The sequence below is a fragment of the Xenopus laevis genome, chromosome 6L, assembly GCF_017654675.1.
Source record: "Xenopus laevis strain J_2021 chromosome 6L, Xenopus_laevis_v10.1, whole genome shotgun sequence".
Classification (NCBI taxonomy): Eukaryota; Metazoa; Chordata; class Amphibia; order Anura; family Pipidae; genus Xenopus; species Xenopus laevis.
Genome location: NC_054381.1, coordinates 49,670,656 through 49,687,707, shown reverse-complemented (window position 1 = coordinate 49,687,707; position 17,052 = coordinate 49,670,656). Strand labels below are relative to the sequence as shown.

Genomic DNA, 17,052 nt, shown 5'->3' with positions numbered 1-17,052 from the left:
GGGTTACTAGACGTGGTGCACCATTTATTACATTTACATAATCTCCTGACACACAAACACTTAGGGGCAGATTTATTAAGGGTCAAATAGTAAATTCAAATTCAAATTTTCTATTTTTTTTTTTTGGTCAAAACTCTGAATTCAAAAATTTGAATTGTGAATTATCTGAACTCAATTTGAATTGTATTTTGAATAGGAATTCCGAGATTTATCAAACCTATACCCTGAGAATAATTTGAATTCGACTACTTGCCACCTAAAACCTGCCGAGTTTGTGTATAAGTCAATGGGAGAGGTCCAGTGACCCTTTTAAAGATGTTAATAGCCTTCCTGAAATTCAAGGGTTTTTCGGAGAAGAAACTCGATTTGAGGTTAATCGAATTCGAATCGAGTTTTCGAGTCGGTAATATTCGTTTGAGTTGTAGATGTTCAAATATTTTCTTAAAGGAAAAGGAAAGCTACGGAGGCATTTTATTGCCAATAGATTAGATGCAATAGTACAACCTAGAATGCTATATTTATTCTGTAGAATGTTTTATCATACCTGAGTAAAAAGCTCTAGAAGCTCTGTTTGTTTAGGATAGCAGCTGCTGTATTAGCTTGGCGTAACATCCCTTCCTGCCTGAGTCTCTCTCTGCTCACTCATAGCTCTGGGCTCAGAATACAGCAGAGAAGAAAGGGGGGGGAGAGGAGCAAACTGAGCATGCTCACACCCAGGGCAAGAAGTTTAAGCTGAAGCTGATACAGAAGCCCATGTGTACACAATAGAAGGAAAGAAATGCAGTATTTCTTTTGACAGAGGACTCAGAGTTGCACTAATTTGAAGTTTACTGGTATATTTAGGTGGACCTTTCTGATAAGGCTTACTTAGTTTTAACCGTTCCTTCTCCTTTAAGTAACCTTCCAATCGAATTTCGAGTATATTTCAAATTTCACATGAATTTGAAATTCGGCCATTGATAAATGGGCTTCTTAACTGTCATTCTAAAATTTTTAGAAGAATTGTTTTCTATAGATCCTGTATAGATTAGAGCCTACACTGCAAGACCGGGATATGTGAATATAATGGAGACACAACACCCCAATACAGTCTTTTTGATGATACATGATGAAGGCTGCCACAGGACTGTTGTCTATTATAGAACAGCACTGCCACAAATGTTCTAAACTTTAACAAGCCTTCAGGTACTTTGATAAATTAACTTCTTGAAGAATATAGATTTTTTTCCCTAGAGGCAAATTCAGGACTGCTAGTTTTACAGTGCATTAGTGCAGTAAAGAGGAAAGTTCACTTTGGAAGGGTTTCCTTTTATAGGGTATATTTGGCATCGGTTCATACCTTTTAAGCTAGACCCAAGAATAAAACCAAAAGACTTCCCCAGAACACTAAATTTGATGTTAGAAAACAATACAATACGTGCATAAAAACATATTATAATGCAAAGGGGCTCTGACTAATGTGCATCTCCAGGAACCCTAAAAATGTGATGTCCATTGACTTATAGGAATGGCACTCAATTACTGGATCTATAGATCTATCTGCTAATTGCTGGCTTTGTTTGTATTATTAAATATAACGTTTATCTGTCCACGCAATGTATTGTTCTTTGTTGTTGGAAGTCTGTTCCAAGTCTTGAATGGTAATGTTTTTATCATATCATCTCCTATCTCTGTTCTATGCTTTGTCTATGGTAACAATAATAAACCATGCGCCATTGTAATGCTATCACTTAAACAGCGTTGATCCTCCATATGACATTAAATTCTCACTGTGAGGACAAAAACATTGACAATAGCTGTGCAATAAAGCAGTTATATAAAAGTGTGCACCATTCTTGAACTTTTCTATTCTAATCACAATCTTGGCGCAGCACCCATAAGCTCTGATTAATATGGTTTAAGGACAGTATAGACCCAGTGGTAAATATCTATCTATCTACACATATAAAAGATGCACACCAGGATCTTTTTTTTTTTTTTTAATAAAATAACATTTATTAGATTGACGTTTTGGTCCTCACCATCGTGAGCTAATAAATAAGTCCATTTTAAAGGGATACTGTCATGGGGAAATTTTTTTTTTTCAAAATGAATCCATTAATAGTGCTGCTCCAGCCGAATTCTGCACTGAAATCCATTTCTCAAAAGAGCAAACAGATTTTTTTTATATTCAATTTTGAAATCTGACATGGGGCTAGACATATTTTCAGTTTCCCAGCTGCCCCAAGTCATGTGACTTGTGCTCTGATAAACTTCAATCACTCTTTACTGCTGTACTGCAAGTTAGAGTGATATCACCCCCCTCCCTTTTTCCCCCCCCAGCAGCCAAACAAAAGAACAATGGGAAGGTAACCAGATAGCAGCTCCCTAACACAAGATAACAGCTGCCTGGTAGATCTAAGAACAACACTCAATAGTAAAAACCCATGTCCCACTGAGACACATTCCGTTACATTGAGAAGGAAAAACAGCAGCCTGCCATAAAGCATTTCTCTCCTAAAGTGCAGGCACAAGTCACATGACCAGGGGCAGCTGGGAAATTGACAAAATGTCTAGCCCCATGTCAGATTTCAAAATTGAATATAAAAAAATCTGTTTGCTCTTTTGAGAAATGGATTTCAGTGCATAATTCTGCTGGAGCAGCACTATTAATGGATTCCTTTTTGAAAAAATGTTTTTTTTTCCAATGACAGTATCCCTTTTACTTTTCTGATTTGGGCATGTGACTATATAAGTGTGTGTCTAAGCCCTCCGATAGATGGATAGATGATAGATAGATAGATAGATAGATAGATAGATAGATAGATAGATAGACTGGTGCTATACAGTCTGTTACAACTACTAACCCCTCTTCTTCTACCTTCTTGTACTGCTTTACTAGACTACCTGCTTACTTTCAAGATTGAATCCTATGCTGTCTCCAAATGCTGAATACAGAATGGTGGTTACCTGTTTTGGTAGAAAATATGTCTTTGATTTCAGGCTATAGGGTGCTCTGACTAGGGCTGCCACCTTTTACTAATGCCAAAATTAGCCAGCTACAGTAAAATCGGTGGCAAAACAAATTTGTTTTAGATTAAATGAACTACCTTGATCAAACGAATAAGCACTTCTATGTCCCTGCTTTCAACTTATACATTAATAAATTACTATATGAATTGTGACTGCAAAGACACAGTTAATAAACCCATACTAACAACAGGTTGTTGCCTATGACTAACTATAACAGTCTAATTACATATCAAACACTGCTGAACACAAGGTGTGAGATTGATATACATAAAGCTTCTTTTTGGTTCCTCATATTATTACAGTACCTCATAAGTGCATCGTAGGTCTACTGGCTCACAAAACTCAACCCCTTCTGAACTATGAGCCATGTTCATTTCCCTGGTTGTATATCCAGAGAAATCACAGAAACATTTACTTCTCCAGTCATACACTTTTAGGGTAATGTCTCAGTGTTGAAACACACGTATGACTGTGCCCAAATACATTCTGCAGTGCTTTAAAGAGATTATACATCATTCACATTAGTCCATGACTCAGTGGAATTTACAATCTATTGTCAGGAGCCAATTAACCTGCCTGTATGTTTTCAGAGTGGGAGGACAGCAGAATAATACCCAATTGAACCCCATGCAGACACTTAGAAGGACATATGACAACCTCCTTGCATACAGACAGTGCCCTGGCTGTAACATAGGCCTCATCACTGCAGTAGTACTACAGGTATGGGATCCGTTATCTGGAAACCCATTATACAGAAAGTGCTGGATTCGTGTAAGGCTGTCTCCCATAGGCTCCATTTTATCCAAATTTTTAAAACTTATTTGCTTTTTCTCTGTATTAATAAAACAGTATCTTGTACTTGATCCAAACTAAGATATAATTAATACTCATTGGAAGCAAAACCAGTCTATTGGGGTTATTTAATGTACATGATTTTCTAGTAGACTTAAGGTATGAAGAGCCAAATTATGGAAAACCCCAGGTCCCGAGCATTCTGGATAACAGGTCCCATACCTGTATACTAACAACTGTGCCACCGTGCTTCAGTCTCCTCCAAAGAAAATATTACCATACAAGATAGAAATACCTGTCCTTTAAAAAAAAAAACCTTTTGTTACAAAACAAAACCATTAGCAATGACTATAATATATTTCTAGTATAAACAAAGTAATGTATTTAGAAAATCAGGAGAATCGTTAGAAATCAAATAAGAACTTGCATGCCAAAGTTTGTCCAAGCAGATAAAAATGGCAAGTATCTGCATGATCTAAGAAATACTTCATTAACAGCATGGCTGACTTGCTTGTATAATGGCAGCTTCCCTTTCATAAAATATTCCTATCATAGCCGCCTACTGAAGCTAGTAGAAATGGCTTAGTTCAATGGAGTGCATTTAGCAGAACGCTGCCAGTAAGAATCTAGTCATGCATTATGAAACCAATATTTTTAGTTTAGAACAACAAGACCTTTTACAAATGTACTTGATTCACGTGTAAAATAGCAACAGAAATACTGAATGTTGTGGGCAGATTTGTATAACCATCCCTAGAGCCAGGGTTCCCTTAGAATGTTTTAATTCTGCAGACCCAAAATAAAAAAAACAGCAGGAATCAGGGACTTCCAACACATACCCTTAAAAGCCTATAGTATTACCATTAAATGGCCCATTAAATTTGTCTATTTCTCCTCTTGGATCTTTCGGGGGCACAAGACCTTTCCAGATGCACAAAATCATAAAGCCAAGAGGGGACACTTTAACTAAGGTCTCTCTAAAGTTAAAAATAACTAAAGCACATTGGGACATTTGAATTCTTTGAGCAATGAAACATTTTTAAAAAAAGAGAACTTCAGTGACAAAATGCCACTGAGCTCCATAAGATGAGTTACCAGGTTTTACTTGCCCTTTAAAAGTACCATATGGAGCTGTAACAAGCAAACTTGTTTTTAAGCAGGACCTGCTTATGAGAGGGACATCAAAGGGGGGAATGTATCAACCATGCTTGGTAAAAGGACCCACAATAAGCATACAATAAGCATTTCTGATTTCCTACATTTTTTTCTCTAAAGGGCAGGAGTCACAAGCTTCCAGCATCAACATGGCCCCTTCTTCCCTATTTCTCACGCTGATGGTTATTTCTCTGTAAAGTCATTCATTACAATTGAAGGGCTTGCAGGTTTCCAAAGCTCCTTTAAATTCATGTTTTGCCATTGTTAGATGCTGTTTCATGGCCCAAGGGTGATTTCAATGCTTTCCCTTGTATGCTTCACTCAGCCAAGTCTCATTCTCCGCTGTATAATTGATATGCCAGATCACCAAGAGACTGGGTCCTATGCCTTCCCGCTGGCTGATAAGGTGTGTGCTAATTACAGCTTGAGCTCCTTCCCTTCAATTACATGCAAAAATTCACATGCCTTCTCTAAATTTCAGCACCAATAAATCAGCCCCCCCCCATGGTTGATTGAGTCCAGTTCCATTGCTATATGTATGTGCAAACACTTGCTAATAATTAATTGTACAATAAATACAGTATACACAGGGGCTCTGTTATTTTATATGCAGCCTTTCAAATGAAATGAAAACAAGTCCAGGCATTGGTTTGAAATCAAAGCTAACCTCATTGACTCTGGCTCCTTCCCTCTGCTTCTATACTGTATGCCATCTGACTGCAAAGGCACCCAGCATGATAAACAGGAATAATCAAATTGTTTTCAGGCTGTTCCATCCAGCATGACTGAGAATTAATAAGACTTTGTTGTGGCTACAGTACAGTAGAGTGTGCTCATATTACTCAGAGAAATCCACAGGCTAATGCTTGGCATGACCATTTTTTAACCTATCAATGACTGTGTTTTTTTTCTTTTTTTAAACTAACACCAGTTATTTTCTTCAATTACCCTCCCAGTGGGACAAATGAAACGCACCTCTGCATTCATTGTAGTAATAATAACAAGCCTTCTCCTCTGTATTGTCTGTGTTCTAATCTAAAGCAAATCAGTTGCGTGGCCTGAAGTGCAGGGTATGTACCGGGGGGGGGGCAAGGTTTTGGCTGTATCTCAGCAATCACCAGCTGTATTCAGCACACAGAAATAGCCTCATTATATTGGCCTCCCTATAAACAGCACGCTTCATGGATCCCGTGATTACTGTGTACTAAGCCTAGTGACAATACTGTGATATGTGTATGTATGAGAATTCACTCTTGGTACTGCACATATATGCACACAGAACATACAACGCATGTGCGTGTCCTCGCTTATGTTAACACTACAAACCCGATACTACCATGAAAAGCTTGTCATTAAGACAAAAACATGAGTTGAACCAAATCCATTCAATATAAGCTGAGCAGTGAGGACCATAACAAAAGCATTCGATATTGGGCACCACCACTTATAATATTTCATGAATTCAAACATGTCTTTATCAATAAACAATACCCATCATTGCAGACAGAGATCAATTATTATGTCCCTGGAACAAAGTGGGCAAGAAAGAGAACAGGTGAGGGCGAGGGAGTTCTTACTGACACAGACACCTCTCTGTATTTGGTGCTGGAGCACTAGGATGTCCAACTTAGGGCTACAGTACAACTACACCACCCAGTACCCCTAAGAACACCTTCATAAGCTTATTGAGGTTGGCACGGCCAATGTCTGCAATGGCATGAGCCACAAAACAGCAGAGACCCCCATTAGAGAAGCTGATCAACCCCAAGTAACTGCCTGGAAGTTTCTCTTATTCATTAAATGCAGGAATAAAGTTCCATGAAGATGTTTCAGATAGGAATACAGTCTGGAAGTTTTCAAGGCAGTTGTTAGGATAGAATATACAAGAATACTGATGTCAATGCAATGATGATGATAGAAATAATTACTAGGATGTACGTGCTGCTGCATAGGAACAGCTCGGATGAGCAGGCAGCCCTTGATAGAACTTAATGGAATGAAATCGTCACACCTGCAGACTCTGTAGCACAGGCATGTAGAGAACAGGCGGGGAAGACCAGGCTACACTGTCTCAGGAGAAATGCGAGGACTGTAGAAATCGGATGGCAGTAGAGAGTCGCCGCTTCTCCTCATGAAGAGCAACAGGCGTCACACACTGAACATGGAGCTGAGCTCTTCTTACCTGGGGGAAACTACCTGACGCCGCCGTTAGGAGATGGGGAGAGCGATAACATTCTTGCTCCAAACAGGTGCCGCTCGCTTTTCTCAGGGATCCTTCACTCGCCGAGCTCCTGTTTATGAGTCCCGCGGCTTGGCTGTCGTACAGGGGGCTCCCCACACACAAACATCAGCTGCTCCTCCTGCTGCAACAACCCAGGGGAGGAGGAGAGGAGACAGAGAAGCAGCGGCAGGAGTAGCAGGAGCGCACACGCACAGACGCGCACTGGCCTCAGACTGTCGGGGTATGTGAGCTGCTGCCGATGTGGGTGTGACTGGGATTGCACTAGAGTCACATCTCCGCTGTGTTGCTGATCTTCAGACATGACCCTGATTCCAGAGCTAATCATCTCTCAGCAGCCATTTATGTGCCATGTACATTCTCACTTCACTCTCGGCTTATATTTACCAATAACATCAATGATTCCAGCTTGGCTCACCAGGGGAGTCCGACCTTTGGCCCAATAGCTGTTGCTGGACTACAGTTACCGGCATGCCCTGACAGACTGCATTGGAAGATTTCTAACATTCCTTAGTAAAACTGAGTCTTAAGGTGGCCATAGACGCAAAGATCGCCAAACGAGCGGATCTTTCACCGATATGCCATTAACGAGCATGGCTATATCGGGGTTAATCTCAACGTTCAGTCCATCCGGCCGAACGATCGGATTACGATGCACAATGGCCTCCGGCAGGATCAGTCGGGTCAAAATCAAACCTGTCCGATCGACCAAACGGCCGATCTCCACCGGACGAAAAATGACGGCACACTCCACACACGATCCGAAAATCGTATGAAACCTCGATTCGTACGATAGGATCTGTGCGTCTATAGCCACCATTACCATTCAACTGTCTCATAAGAACATCCCCCACTGAATGTCAGTTTAATGGGAGTCATAGTGGGTGAGAGTCAATGACAACTTCAGGAAAGTACATCCAAATGTGAAATATTACCAATGGGTGGGTTCATTTCTGGGTACATGAAAATTTCTTTCTTCTTTATATGATCATATCCCTTTCTATTTTAGTTTTTACTGCTACTTCCAAGTACTAAAATAGGCTGGCAATAGTACAGTATGTCTTACTCACAATACCCTTTTAACCCACCAGTATTATATTCCCCTTGTTACTTGTCCTGTGCTGGGTTCCAAAGTTCAGTACAGGGTAGATTTGCTCAAATATAGGCAGCCTTTTGACACCACTCATGCTGCACATTAAACTGTGTGCTGCTCCTCCATCCAACCAGTGATCCTCAACCAGCAGCTCGTGAGCAACATGTTACTCTCCAACCCCTTGGATGTTGCTCCCAGTGGCCTCAAAGCAGATCCTTCTTTTTTTAATTCCAGGCTTGGAGGTAAGTTTTAGTTGTAAAAAAAACAGGTACAATGCCAAACAGAGCCTCAATGTAGGCTGAAAATCCACATAGGGTCAACCAAATGGCCAATCACAGCACTTATTTGGCACCCAAGAACATTTTCATGCTTGTGTTGCTCCCCAGCTCCTTTTACTTCTGAATGTTGCTCACAGGTTCAAAAGGTTGGGGATCTCTGATCTAACCTGTACAGCCAATATTATGTCACATTTTTATGGATGTTTCACTTTATAGACCTTTAGCATAAGATCAAATGTAGAGGCAGAACTGGATGTTAATGGGTCCCACTCAGGTCTGGACTGGGATTCAAAATAGGACCTGGCATTCTAAGTACACAGAGGCCCAATAGTCCTCCACCAGCCCACTAAGTAGTGACTTTCTATGGCATTTTATGGCAGCCCGCCTGGCATTTGCCAAAACCCACAGATTGCTGGTCCCACTTTAGATTTATTTTATAGCCCCAAGACATCCAGCAGTTGACTTGGTCTACCATTATATATTGAAATTGTTGGCCCCATGTTCTTCTTGACTCCCTGACGCTGCAGGATCTGCCTCTATAGTTACACCCTTGGGTAAAATAACTTTCTGTAAGACTCCCACTTTCTTTGTGTAATGAATCAAAGCAGGTCCATGTGTTTCATATTATACAGGTATGGGACCTTTTATCCAGAATGTTTGGGACCTGGGGATAATTGATTTTTCAATTTAGATTTTTCTACCTTAAGTCTACTAGAAAATCTTGTAAACATTAAATAAACTAAATAGGCTGGTTTTGCTTCCAGTAAGGATTAATTATATTTTAGGTTGGACCAAGTACAAGGTACTGTTTTATTATTACAGAGAAAAAGGAAATCGTTTTTTAAAAAATTTGCATCATTGAATAAAATGGAGTCTATGGGAGACGGGCATTTCGTAATTCAGAGCTATCCAGATATTCATTTAGATACTACTTGACAATTTAGTGAAGCATTAAAAAGGTCCAAAAACATACCATAGCTTCAAATGACAACACTTCTGCTAATCCCATAATGCACAGTGAGGTCTTTTATCAGATGACGGCAGTCGCATGGACTAAAAAAAGTGTTTTGTTAATTCTCTTAGAATTCCATTCCCCATGGTTACAGGCTTTCAGCTTTGTCACAATGAGAAAGAGAAGAAACATTAAGATTCCCACCTTCACCCGCTATTGCATTGCTTGACAGCGTTCAGGTGCAGAGAGTTGTATTTCAACACCGGGGGTATATTTATCATTCTGTGTGATAGTGGAAGTGGGGTGAAAGATTACCGGTGATGTTGCTCATAGCAACCAATCAGATTTAGTTTTCTAACTGTTGAAATCTAATTGCTGATTGGTTGCTCTGGGCAACATCACTGTTAATGCTTCACTCCACTTTTTACACAGCATGATAAATAGGCCTCCTAGTAGTGATGTGCGGGCACGATTAACTACGGGTCGGATGGGTTCGGGTCGAACTCACAGTGCTCCTCGTGGGTGGTGGGCGGGCGCGGGTTGAGCTCCTCTTCTGCTCTCCCCACCCGCCACCTTCAAATGCCGGCATCTGACTTCCGGGTTCCGGTTTTATAGTGTTGCGTCGGGTCGGGTGCGGGTCAGGGAAACCCTGACCCGCACATCACTACCTCTTAGTGAACGGCTACCTCCTAGTGAAGTGGGTGGTACTGATATGAAAAATGATTACCCCATGCCTTCTGTCATCATTTTGCCCTATAATGCATATTGTGCATACTATTCAACTATTGATGTGCGACTCAACCCCCAACATAGCATCTCTCGATTTTGGGGTCGCCAGACAACATTTTTCATCTACATATACTGACATTTCTATTTTTGGGTGCATAGTGCTACTTCAAAGCTTTAAAGGGAATCAGAAGTACAGGTATGGGACCTGTTATCCAGAATGCTCGGGACCCGTGGTTTTCCGGATAACGGATAAAATAATGTAAATATTAAATAAACCCAATAGGCGGATTTTGCTTCCAATAAGGATAAATTTTATCTGAGTTGCGATCAAGTACAAATTACTGTTTTATTATTACAGAGAAAAAGGAAATACTTTTAAAAAATTTGGATTATTTGGATAAAATTGAGTCTGGATAATGGATTCCATACCTGTATAACCACATATTTTATCTGTTTGAGCACTAGCATGATATCTAGTCCAATTTTGGCTTTTCAACCAAATCACAGATGTGAAAAGTGGTGATGGAAATTGTATTTTTGTGAAACCTTTAATTTTGGGATATAGTGGATTTATGATATATAATATCATTAAAGTGTCAGAGACTTAAGTATAGTGCCAGTAGTACTCCCACCCCTAGGTACCAAAGATCATTACATTGTATTTATGATTTTCATTTTAGCTAATTTACCATATCTGCCAGAGGTGTATATCATAGCAGTTTATAACTTCTTATTATTATTTTAACAAAGAAAAGGCAAAGTAGTGTTGTTTATATAAAGCACAATGGAAATTACATTTCCATATTTTTGGAGCTTTCTGTATAATAGGTTTCAACATAAAAGACCCCAAACTCCTTAATCGTAATTTGATATGTCATTTTGATGGCTATATATATATATATAAAACCATAATGTATATCAATATGTCAGCCTAAAATGTAGTGCTTCTGTGACACTTTCATGAATAGTCTATGCACTGAGATTGGACCTCAGAAGAACTAATTTCCTTGTTGCATTAAGCAGGGTCATTTATCAGAACTGTCCTTCAATTTCATGCTTTATACAAAACTACATAAAAAGTAATTTCCTACTGATCTGAGGAATGGCAGACTTAATTGCAATAGCATACCATATAATTAATAAATACCCAAAATGTACATGCATGTAAGGGCTTATTAACTGAATTATAACATTTACTAGGGCTAAACTGCACAAGCATAGTTGCATAGAGCAACCGATTAACAATTAGCTTATACCAATGAACTTTAAGAGGCAAATTTACTAAAGGGCGAATTTTCACCCTGCCACACTTTGTGCAACTTTGCTAATGATAAACGAATAAGCGAATACGCTTATTTATCAAAATGTGAAGTTTTGTCTTGGCAGACGAAAATTTGTCAGCATGGACATTTCTAAACAAATGTTCACTAGCGTTACTTTCTTCCTAGCGAAACTTTATTAACATACTTGTACTTACTTCAGTCTAAATATGGCAGGTACATATAGGTCATATATATATATATATCTTTATTAGTGGCTTGTTGGTGAAATTGCTGGTAGTGGCCACTTATTAAAAATGTCCAAGGAATCAAAATAAATACAAAAGAGATCCTTTATTGTCCTAGCCATAAGCCCATCCTAAAACAAATGTGGAATGAGCTTCAAATGATAAAAACAAAATTACTAAAAAATGTATTTAACAGTTACAACTTTTAAACATAATCCCACATTAAAATATGAAAAAAACAGACAGTGTTTTGTCTTTTTTTATGACTTTTCGGCATACAGGATATGATGTCACTGATATAATAATGTTGAGGATGTAGCTTTATCTTATACATTCACCAGTTATAACCTGGCGAAGCAGACTCTGGCGAAAAGGTTAACATACTGGAAAGTTTGCACTTTGATGAATTTGCGGAGTAACGATTGTTCGCCTAAGCAAAAATTTGATTGGTGAAAGAGCGTGAAAATTCATTAGCACTGAGCTCTTTCGCTAGCGCATTGTCCTCTGCGCCTTTTAGTAAATTGCTGATGTCCCTGCGAATTGCCACTTTGGCAAATTTTCGCAATTGACTACCGCTTTGCCCTTTCGTAAATATGCCCCTAAGTGAGAAGTAAATGAGAGAAGTGTAACTGCTCTGTGGCAATATACCACTTAGGTTTATAAATCAGCTCATTTAATATCATAACAGTATATGACCAGCGGACTACAGGGGGGGTCCAGGGCTGCTGCATCGGGGCCCATTAAGCATCAGGGCTTAAAAAGCCGCATCACTAGTACAGAGAGCACAATTGCATTCTCTGCACTAGAAGAGCCAAATTCCCAGTTTATTATCTGGAAATTTGTCTCTTAAAGTTACCCCTTGCCTCATGGCAGGTGCACCCCTGGCTCCACCCCTGATGCCATCATCCTGCCCCTTGTTTGTTTTTTGCGGAACTCAAAGGTGGCGACCCTAACACTAACAACTTCTGAAAAACGAAGATGGTAGACATTGGGGGTCAGACCAATAATATAAAAGCATCAGGCAGTACTTTTTTTAAGGCAAAATGATAAAGCACATGCAAAGTCTTATGATAGATATTTCAGTATCTCTTTTAAGTCTGTGTCAGGACTCCTCCATTCAGTTCAAGCGATCATAATAGAAACACAGGGATCATACTGTACAAACAAGCACACAAGATAAGGCTCCACTGCCTGTTCACAAATTGTGCAACACAAAAGGGTTAGGGCCTTCCAGGAAGTTGACAGCATTTTGTGTAGATCATGGGTGTGGCCTACAATGCCCAGCAACATCTTGGGATGATCCCTTACCCCACCAATCTCTCTCCATCCACTTCCTATTCCCTCCGTAGCTTTCCTATGTCTAGATTACTGTATATTTGAAACCCCATTTTATACATACAAAGTTTATTTTTGCCATTGAAAAAAAGTTGAATTCTTAGTGCAAAAAAAAAATGTTTCCCAGAACAATTCTGTGAGTATACAGTATATAAATCCCAAACACGGCCTAGAAATTATTAACGTGGGTTAGGGATTAGAAAAATCCCCCTAAAGTGCTATTGAAATATTTGGATAATGTGTTCTTACGAAAGTCTATAAACATTTGGGTGGGCTACACTCTAAGCCATTGTTTGTAATTCTGTTAAACGAATAACACTATAATATGATTGAGAAAAAACCTGCAATTGAGCATGAGTGTCTTTATTCCACATCAATAAATAAAGTACGTTGCTGCATAACAATCTACTGATGTAGTGTACTGTATATTCTATGCCCAGAAGCCAATAAAATCTACGCAATAGCAAAAAGCATGTTGTGTTTCATAACGATGCCTAAATTGAATTGAGCATGATTAGTACACTGTGATGTATAATAGTGCTAAGAATGATTTTTCGTCAATATACATGTTGGAATCTAAAGCTGTATAAAGAATCGCTATACTGAAAATCAATCTGAAACCTTGTAAGATGATAATCTTTACTTGATAAGAAATCATGCTGCAATTTATTATGACAATGCCTTACATTAGCTGAGCTTTTATCTTTCCTATTGGCATGTCATTTCACATAGTAAAAAAGTTAATCTAGAGTTGGCCTAGATTGTACAAAATTACCAAAGAACATTTTCTGCTTATAGGACAAATATAGCAAAGTACACTAATACATCATACAGCCCCATGATTAATCATCCCACAAACCACTATAAGCTGCGGCTGATATACAGTACTATAATGACAAAATCAGTGGCATAAACGACTCTACAGCCAACGTAACGCCTTGAGCGCATTTCTTCCACATTGACCGTAACCTGCCCTTATCCAGGCAATAAGCTGTCATGAGTAAGACTGTTTTCCCCAGGACTCGGTGCAGAGTGCACCTTCCAGGTGCTGTGGGTGATATCACAGTGAGTATTATATGAATATACATGAGCAACACTTTGCAGGGTAAAACACATTACACAGATGTGGCTTCTGTATGATAAGATTAAGAAGCTTTGGTCCAGTGAGCAGGCTTTTACATAGAATTTAATTTTTTCTCTTGCAAGATTCAATTATGTATTATATATAGTGGAGGTATTTATTCCTACATACCTATAAGTGCTGTCCACAACCAATGATCATGTCACAATAGCACATTCAAAAAGCAAAGATATTTTTATATGACCTTCAGGCCACATAGAACTAAAGCCTGGGGTTTACTGGGGGTTTCCCTCATTCCTATTTTAGCATGTCAAGTCATTTGAGAGCTTTGTAAAGCCCAGCCCCATAGTTTCACACTGGCCTGCGTATAAGATGACAGGGAACATTTACTTCCTCAGACTAAATAAATGAAGCAGACCTAAGTGCTCTTTTCTGTAAGTTTTGCTATGATTTCAAGTGCTGAGACAAAAACTTGCCACTGTGAAGTTTTATTCAAGCATATCAGTGTAATTAAAATGACAGCCATTATGTATATAAAGTTTCAGTTACAATGTTGATTAAAAAAAGGTCTTATCTGGACAATTACAGGGATCTGAAATAAGCAATTAAAATTCTTGGATGTGGTAGTGTATCAATGAGTGCTCAATATTTTACCTGTTTGTATCAACCCCTTTTTTAAATACATTTGTATGTGATAGAAAATGTTACATGCAAAGAAAATACCATTCCATCTTCAAAAATCGTTTGTTTTTGCCGATTGCCATGCGAGGATTACACATTTATGTTTCACTATACAGGTATGGGATCAGTTATCTGGAAACCATTTATCCAGAAAGTTCAAAATTACATGAAAGTCATCACCTATTTCCATTTTATCCAAACAATCCAATTTTTAAAGAAAAATGATTCCCTTTATGTATGTAATAATAAAACAGTACCTTGTACTTGATCCAAACTAAGATACAATTAATTCTTACTGGAGGCAATATTTAAATGATTTTCTTGTAGACTTAAGGTATGAAGATCCAAATTATGGAAAGACCATTATCCGTCAAACCCCAGGTCCTGAGCATTTTGGATAACAGATTCTATACCTGTACATGTGCTTGTTTACGGTCCCCAACCAAAGTTGTGGGAGCACAAATCAATACAGTCTTTGCATGAATCAACACCATTTAGTAAAGTTAAAGGTATAAAATCTCTATATTTTAGGTCTACTAAAATAATTTAAACATTAAATAAACCCACTAGGATTGTTTTGCCATCAATATGGATTCATACAGCATGGTTTGGATCAAGTACAAGGTACTGTTTTATTATTACAAACAAAAAGTTATATATTTAAAATTGAGTTTTTGGGAGAGAGATGACTTTCCTATAATTCAGAGCTTTCTTGATAACGGGTTTCCGGATAAAGGATCCCATACCTGTACTTGCATCCATCCGGAGCCACTCCTTCAACTTCTACATTGTTGTGAATAAATATTACTATTTTATACATGTTTATGATTCTTGATGTGACACATTATTATTAATCCATCTGGGGCATAAGTCCTATAGCAGTTTATGATTGGTGTAATATTAATTTATGCAAGAGCGCCCCAGTTTGTTTGGCCCGTTAACTCCAATAGGATTATATATAATCTAAAACTGCTCAGTAATTTCTTACATATGCCTGTTTAGCAACACTTTTCCTAGAGTTTATGGGCTTATTTATGAAGCCTTGATTTTTTTCGTGATTTTTTTTTTTTAGGGGGAAAACTGGAATTTTTAGAGATTTATTAAACCCCAAAGCTGCAGAAAATCCAAATCTGAAAATACTCCAGTGAATACCCATGGAGTTCATGTAGAAGTCAATGGCAGATGTCCATTTTAAAATATTAAAGATGTTTCTTGACATTTTGATCTGCTCTGGATAATCCGAAAAAGTCAGGGTTTTCGGGCCACAACTCAAAAAAATGTGATTCAGACGTCAAATTCTAAAAAGTTGCATGATTCGAAGTGTCACACGATTTTGTCGAGACTTTTCCCTCTCCAACTTTTTGAGGTGATTATTTGATAAATAAATTAAATCAGTTGATGGGAGTTAGATCGACTTTATTTTAATAAAATAAATTAGATTTAGTAAATACCCCTATGTTTGTATAATAACATGTAAACTTGACTTCCAGATGAGAAAGTTCTTTTTAATATATCATCCTATCTAATGACCTGAAACATCAATCGTATCAGTTTAGTTCAGGGTTAAGAGATGTAAAGCACTTCAGACCAGTGCTTAATGCAAATAGCTTTGCTTTTAATTTCTCTCCTCTATAATGCCGAGGTTATAGCTATTCTTCTGTTCTAGCAAGAGTTTCACATTTTCATACGAGAAGCATCTTGTGCAAGGTCAATCTTTTATTCAGATAAACAGTTCTACAAGAGCAGGAAAACAATACTTACGATCAAATCACAAATAAATAAATGCCAGGAAAAAGGGCCATAACATGATTTAGATGAAAATGCAGAACTTTAAAAAAAAATAACAGCAAAATATAATAAATGAGTTTATTTTTGCTATTACAGTAAGGAGGGAAACAAATGCTAAAAAAAACGCGCAGAAATGTTTCTTCTATCTCTTTTCAGCTCAAGTCAAACAGAATAGAAGTAAAAAAAAAGTCAGTGCATCTCAAACATATATAAATAGTAATCTCGGAGTTAATTGTCCAGCTGTGTGTAAAAACATGAAAACACGGGAACGTAAAGGAAAACACATCTTTATGGGTGAAAAACATTTGTGGGTGATTGCATTACCATTTCAATGGCTTTTGAAACATGTAACAATAAAGGGCTTGTACAACACACATGGGAAGGAGGGTCCAGCAGTCAGGAACAGGGAG

At 38.2% G+C, this 17,052-nt stretch overlaps 1 protein-coding gene across 1 annotated transcript in view; it reads right to left on the bottom strand.

The window, feature by feature from the left end:
* The window catches only part of lrrc3b.L (leucine rich repeat containing 3B L homeolog), an 81,316-nt gene extending 73,793 nt beyond the window's left edge, over nt 1-7,523 (bottom strand). The window contains exon 1 of the mRNA XM_018267463.2: nt 7,142-7,523. The gene's annotated coding sequence lies outside the window, so the exon portion shown is untranslated. The remainder of the gene's footprint in view (nt 1-7,141) is intronic.
* Nucleotides 7,524-17,052: the final 9,529 nt, after the last annotated feature.